We start from the raw sequence: 8,060 nt of genomic DNA, 5'->3' as shown, positions 1-8,060 counted from the left end.
ATGAACGTACATACGTGTGCAAAAGTATTTGCATTTAACTACACTTGTGTTAAATACAAAAGCTATTGGTAACGATTAAATAGCTCTGCTCAAAGAGTTATAGTCTCAAATCTACGCTGAGACGAAATCACACAATTTTGAAAACTATTGCAAATGAGAAAATTGATATTTGAATTGTTCGAGGTAACGATTTCCTAACTCTATATTGTTATATTGTTCGTTGTTTTAAGTGCAAGGCTAAAAGTTTTTTTCGACAGTTCCTTTCTGAGCAAAATTTTTGTTAAAATGAACTAAGCCAAACCAGTTCTTTCATAAATTCCATCAGAACTTATGATATCTATATCTCTCCTAATAGTTCCGACATTCTGTTCGAACGCATATCAACTTAAACTTAAATCCAAAGCGAGTTTGAAGACTGAAGGTTTATTAATATTTTCAAGAAATCTAAAGCGTAATATGCTTCAAAATATATCAAATAACTTAAATGTCTAACCATTCCTTAAGTTATCGTGTACGAGTATATCTACATGGCACGGATAGCTTGCGTTAAGTTATATTGGTCGGCTGTTATGGCATATGTATATAGACTTACTGATTCTTAGTAATGGCAGACACTAACTGAACTAAAGTATTCGTCAACACTTGAAGCGAAGTTTAGGAGCGGCTTCTATCCAATTTTGATACTTCATTTAGTCCCTTAAACTGCAAAGTTCATAGGTATCTTAGCAGAGTTCAAGCTACATATATGTATGTATATACATAAGGCTAGATAGGAGCATATTAGATGTTCCAGTGTCTTTCTAATGCCTACTTCTTTGCAATTTCTGAATGATGACAGTATGTTGTGACCTGTCATTAGGCCAACAACCGTCCTTTCGGGACCGCGGCACGGTTAACTTAAGTAGAATTTGAGTGGGCTTCTTCAGGCTTGGTTGAAATTGACCACATCTTCGCCAGTTCTTAAGAGATAATAAGTAATGATTTTAACTTGAATACTTGCATTTCGTTATATATCAATATACAAGGCCTGTCGCAAAAGAAACAGGACGGTTAAAAAACAACAAAAAATTAATATTTTTCAAAAGTTATATTTTTTTATTCAAAGTAGTTTCCTTGTGCTTCGATACAGCTTTTAGCCTGGTCAATTAGCATTTCAAATGAGTGTTTAAGGTGATTTTTCGGAATGCTCTTGCCTTTTGGATAGCTGAAATGTCCTGAAACCAGTGTCCTTTCATGGGCAAATGAAGTTTTCCAAATAGGTAAAAATCACAGGGTGCCAGATCAGGTGAGTAGGATGAGTGATTAATGGTTAATATGAAGTTTTTTGTCAAAAAATCAGTGACAAGCGTCGACCGATGACACAGCGCATTATCGCGCAACAGGCGCCAGGACACTGCCTCACGGTATTGTGGTCGAGCACGATAAATGCGTGACAAAAGACGCTTCATAACACCAAGGTAAAACACAGCATTAATCGTTTGGCCAGGTGGGACGAACTACCGGCGTACAATACCCGCGGAATCGTAAAAACAAATCAGCATTGTCTTTATTTTTGACTTCTGAAGACGACCGACTTCTGATCGTCACAGAGGTCCTCACGACCTTCGTGGAATCGCTTAAACCACTCATGCACATTACTACGGGATAGGCACTGATCACCATAAACTTTTTTCATCATTTTAAATCTTTCAGTAAACGTTTTCCCGAGTTTAAAACAAAATTTTATATTTGCTCTTTGTTCAAAATGCATTTTACGACCGATGACCAAAAGCTGCTGTCACTTTTTGATCGATAACATCGATTGTAGTTATCCAATTGTCTTAAAATTTTTACGAAATGTCAACAAGAGATCAAACTTTTTATTTCATATACCCACCAATAGGTGGCGCCACCAGAAACAGTTATATTTAAAAAGTTCTGTTTCTTTTGCGACAGACCTTGTATTACTAGATTTACACTCAGCACATTAATCGTAATGAAATAGGAAATTATTTGTTATCATGGTAGGGCTAATTATATTTTATTCCTTAAAGGTTCCAAGCTTCGCTTAGCTCATACATAAACCGAACCGTTCTGTTTCATTTCGGTTTACTAAAAATGGAATCTGCAGTTGTTTATGCAATTCTTCTCATAAAAATACTAAGTAAACTAGCTACTCCGAGCACAAAACAAAAAAAAATTCCATAATCTGACTATTCCTTACAAAAAACGCGTTTACTATATCAATTGTTCCTTCCACCCGTACATAGTTCTCCCGTGCCTATTTGAGCTGCTTTTGTGTATCAGCGAATTTTATATACAATTACGCGCAATTTACCGAACTCTGTTTGATTTTTTCGTGTTTGTGAACTCAACTTATTTACTCCTTCCTTCCTTCTGCTTTGTGTATGTATGTGTACTTTGTTTTTATACCCTACACATTGCATATTAAGTTTGCCATGAAGTTCGTTACAAACAGAAGGAGGGTTGAGGGCAGTTTGCAACGTCTTGGGGGCGGCAAAAATGGCATTAAAAACTTCAATTCGGGCAAAAATATCTGCAAATTGTGTCAAAAGTGTACAAGATATAGGGCGAAAATGGATTTTTTCTATGGCTTTTAATAAGATGTCTTGTAAACTTACTATCAATTTCCTCAAATACCGTATTGTGAGAATTTTGGAACTTCAGAATTTGCGTGGCTTGTAGTTCCTAAATTTTATATACTTAATATCGAAGATATTTTGTAAAAATTCACTTTTGTTCGAACCACCTCATGAAACTTGTAGGTAGGTAGATAAAGCGGGGCGGCAGAACATCCTTGGCCCGGTGCGCCCGAAGTTGTAGCTACGCCACTGGTTGGGGGAGTCTATAAAGTATATAAAATGTATATACAAGTCTATAAAATATATAATGATGAGCGTAATGAGCTGAGTCTATTCATCTATTATGCTCTGTATGTCTGCCCTTTTTTTTCCAAGAAGCTGCCCATTTGTTGTATACGTAATCGTCGATATCGGACCATTGTAACATATATCTGTCATACACACTGAATGATCAGAATCAAGAGCTTGTATGGAAAACTTTTTTACTCCACGAGATTTCTTCACATAATTTGGCGCAAGTTATTTTCCAACACAGAGCTACAATCTACGAACAAGATGTTCAGATCGCAGTACTTTAGCATATAGCTGTTATACTACAAACTGGCAGGTCAAAAACAGCATAAATAGTATCTTTTCCTACCCGTCAATGCTTTAAGGCATTTACCTGTGAAGGGTATTATAGCTTCGGCTTAACATTTTTCTTGTTTTTGTGTTTTTTTTTTTTGGTAATTTGTTCACGGTTTGCGTTTACGATGCCGAGTTTTATCGATAAACTTTACAACAAGTTGTTATGCGGCTCACAAAATGTATGCCAATTGTTGGAACTGTTCGTTTGTTTTTGTAATTCGCTGCACAAATACTTTTCTGCCTCAGTGTTGACTGGTCGCGGCTGTTGCTATTGCTTGTTTGCCGTAACTGCGGTGCCTCCCACTCTCCCATGCGCCTATCAAAGCTGGAATGGCACGCTTTTGTGGCTACGCTTCAATTCATCGCTCCGGGGATGGGGAATCGTGTTGGAGGGCTATGGTGGCTTCGGGGCTCAACCACATTCGGACAGTTGAACTCGCGCAGCATCGCGCAAGGCGCGCACACTTCATCGATTTGTTGATTTAATTAATTTGGGTTAATTTGCTTGTGTGGCCAAATCGGCATTGAGTGGGGTGATGCACAAACACACACTCATACATAGTAAATATTGTAGCTGAAAGGGCTTTGGCTGTAATTTCAGCTGGCGCTGACCGCGAATTAAAGCGAATAATTTTGGAATTGTGGCAATTTGGATATCTGATTTCGCTATAAATCATATTTGGTATGTATGTATGTATGTATGTATGTTTGTATGCATGCCATATATGTATGTTAGTGATGATGTGTGTTGCATTATCATTGCGGTTCTCTGATTAGCGGTTACACCTGCAATAATAGCTCATGATTATGCTCGCGGTGCTAGTACGGCAAACTAGTGTTTAAGTGAATGAATGAGCGGAATTTGTGCGTTTTATTAAGTTCGTACGCCGCGCGTGTAACTCTAGATCAGCTACATATGTATGTATGTATGCGCAACGGCTACATTGCAGTTTTGCGTCTGTATTGAGCATGCTGTGTTGATACTTCGACAGGTAGTATTTTACAAAAGTGTGTTATAATTTCTATGAGGTAAGAGTAAGTTGATTTATACTATATTATTTAATCATATTCAAACCCTTCCAAACATTAGTTGTCGGTTATGCAATAGTATAATAGAAATAATTTTCAATTAAAAAATAGTTAAAACAAGAAAAACATTAACAACAAACATTTTTCACTGATTCTATAATACTCTTCACAGGTTTAGTTTTTCTTAAAAAAACTCGATTTTGACGGGTCAGTTCGTATGGCAGCTATATGCTATAGTGAACCGATCTGAACAATTTCTTCGGCGTTTGTATAGTTACCGTGAAAAATAATTCTTACTAAATTACATGAAGATATCTCGTCAAATAAAAAAGTTTTCCATACAAGAATTTGATTTTGATCGGTCAATTCGTATGGCAGCTATATGCTATAGTGAACCGATCTGAACAATATCTTCGGAGTTTGTATAGTTACCGTGAGAAATAATTCATATTAAATTACATGAAGATATCTCGTCAAATAAAAAAGTTTTCCATACAAGAACTTGATTTTGAACCTTCAGTTCATATGGCAGCTATATGCTATAGTGAACCGATCTGAACAGTTTCTTTGGACTTTGTATAGTTGCCGTGGAAAACAATTCATGCTAAATTCCATGAAGATATCGCGTCAAATAAAAAAGTTTTCCATACAAGAACTTGATTTTGAACCTTCAGTTCATATGGCAGCTATATGCTATAATGATCCGATCTGAACAATTTCAGCGGAGATTGTACGGTTGCCTTGGAAAATAATTCATGGTGAATTTCATGCAGATATCCCTTCAAATGCCAAAGTTTTCAATACAAGAACTGAGTTTTGATCGGTCAGTTTGTATGGCAGCTATATGCTATAGTAGTCGGATATAGATGGACCGGACAAATAAGCAGCTTCTTAGAAAGAAACAGACTTGTGCAAATTTTCAGGTCGATATTTCAAAAACTGCGAGATTACTTGCTTTAGATAGAGTTGTACCGACATACATACATATGTCTTTGGTTATATGCTAAATATGAAATCTTAAGCAAAAATCTCTTAGCGCCATAAATTTTGAGTTAAATTTGCAAGCATTCAAATCATACATATCAGCTTAAAAAAATCGAAGTTTCAGAAATGCAAAGTATTGCCGTTTTGTTAATGCTTCTAGCTGCTAATGTTATTGATTGTTTTTCTTTTCATCCAATAATCAAGTGGAAAATTGTCAATTACACGCCTCGCAGCGTAAAAATAGCACAATTCATACATACTTATATTGCACAACAGGTGTACTACGTCTAACTGTAGTCACGCACACATATTCATATATCCGCAGTACTTTCTATTTCTGTTTTGTCGATATCACTCATACGCCATGTATTTCTCTGCCATTTTCCCTCAGAATTAATCGCCTTTTTGTTTCTATTTCGCATTGACATTGAACTTGTGCGCTTATTGACAGACGTCGTACTCGTTTATCGTTTACCCACCGAACTGCGTTTTTAATAAATAATGTGTTGTGGTTAGCAATAATTGATGGACAGTGCGTCTCATTTTTTATACAGTTTGAATGGGAGCTTTGTATATGCATTAGTGGTCCGATTTGAAGAATTTCTTCAGCGATTGTATTGCTGCTTTGGATAATGACCTATACCAAATTTCGTAAAGATATCTCTTTAAATAAGAACTTAATCCATACAATGACTTTATTTTGACTGTTCAGCTTGTATGGCAGCTATATGCCATAGTGGTCCGATCTGAACAATTTTTTCGAATATTACGCCTTAGCTTTGTATAATAATTTGTGCCAAATTTCGTCATGATGTGTTATCAAATAAAAAAATATCGATACAAGCCTGTATTTTGATCGGTCAGTTTGTATGACAGCTATGCTTGTATGATATAGTGATCTGATATCGGCGGTACCGTTAAATAAGCAGCTTTTCGGAGAGAAAAAGACAACTGCAATCGATATTTCATACACTTCGGGTATATAAGTACAGATTGACATATGGTCATGTCTAAGTCGACCATAATTTATGAGGTCTTCGATATGTGCATCGTTTTCCTGTATACCGCTTTAGCAAAATATATACATATTAGGGTGCTTAAAAAAAAAATTTTGAATTTTTTTACAACTCTTACCCCCTAAAATGTTAGTGATTGACAAACAAAATATTCTCCCTCAAGCCAGGCGCTGTTGCTTAACTCTAAGGGGTCGCTATTCTTGTTTTAGGTTCCCATACATTTCACATAGGAATTTTCGTTTTTTCGTTCAAACTAAAATTTCACCAACTAATTTTCGTTTCTCAAAAATAGCCATCACATATTCAGAAAGTTCATTTTTCAAACTTTGGAAATTCCCGTGAAAAAAATTTTTTTCTTTATTTTTATTGAAAACATTCCAAATTTCAAATCACTTTGTTTGAACGTCTAATTGAAATAATCAAATTTCGTCGCAAAAATTTTTAAAATTTGAAAAGTGAACTTTGTTGAAAAAAATAATTTAAAAATTTTTTTGGAAGCACCCTAATACATATATATATATATGTATACCAATCCATTGTGCAAAAATTAAATTTCTAAAGCAAATTTAATGTGTTCACAGACGACACGCTTGTGGCATACACGAACACAAATATTCCAGAAGATGAATTAAGCGGCACACATTTATTACACGAAGCGCTCTGGGCGATGCAATGAAAAGACTGGCAAAAACAAACCTATAAAACAAAAGGCATAATTTTGGGCGGAAAAATGCGAAAAGGGACGAAACGTTGAATAAACACAGAATTAATGGCTCGAATTGTAACAAATGCATATGCGAAGTGTGTGTTGCTGTAATGTACGCGTGTGAAGGGAATGCTATACGATATTGCTTTGATATAACCCAGTCAGTATTTGCGAACAAAAAATACTGGTTATTAATGAGGCGAAGTTAGTATTAATTTATTAAAACTAAAATTATTCTACTTCAGGCTACCCTAAAATTTTAATTCCATTTTATATAGACGCCAGTTCTCTCTTCTTCGTAAAATCAATATTTGCACAGTACTATAATAGGTTCATTGAGTAATAACAAAAATACAAGGTATTTCTATGGTTCGGAAAATTCATTACTGATTTGTTCAATTTGACCTACACTGCTGATCTGTTCAGTGTGGCCAAGAAATTTAGTTCAAATTTAATGCTGGGTAAAAGGTTTGAAACCTTTATATACATACATACATATACTATGAAGCATGCATAGTAGCATGTTCACGCATGCCAAGAGCATTTTCAGAGATAAATGTGGCTCACAATGGTAGACAGAACGAGTGTGTGAATAAAGAAACTAATTAAACGCATTTTGACAAAATTAATTACCAACAGATATCGACTATTGCATAGTTCAAGCTTTCACCTAAAATGGGAAGAAATGAACTAAAATTTATGCATATCTAATAAAAATAACAGGAGCATGCGACTTGCCAGCGGAACTTACAACATTTATAAAACGGAACAAATATGGCAATGGCGTGGGCGCCGGGATCTATAGCTAGGAGTTGGATCTTGGGCGACTCTGCAAGCTTCAGAAGGTCTTTGCAGTTGAGAAACCGACAGAAATAGCTAAAACCGCGGCAAACAACATAAATTTATACGTCGATAGCCAGGCGGTAAATAAGACAATAATCTGACATGGCATTACGTCAGAAAATGTCCTTAGAGGCAGGGAGGCAGTAGATATAGCGGCTGCATACAATATATATTTATTTATTTATTTATAATAATCCACATAACAAAAAGAGTTTTATTATATAAATACATAAACGCAGCACTGGCTACGAGGCCTTCAGCCGTCTTGTAATT

Source organism: Bactrocera tryoni, chromosome 2, assembly GCF_016617805.1.
Source record: "Bactrocera tryoni isolate S06 chromosome 2, CSIRO_BtryS06_freeze2, whole genome shotgun sequence".
NCBI lineage: Eukaryota > Metazoa > Arthropoda > Insecta > Diptera > Tephritidae > Bactrocera > Bactrocera tryoni.
Note: the sequence above shows the minus strand (reverse complement) of the source record.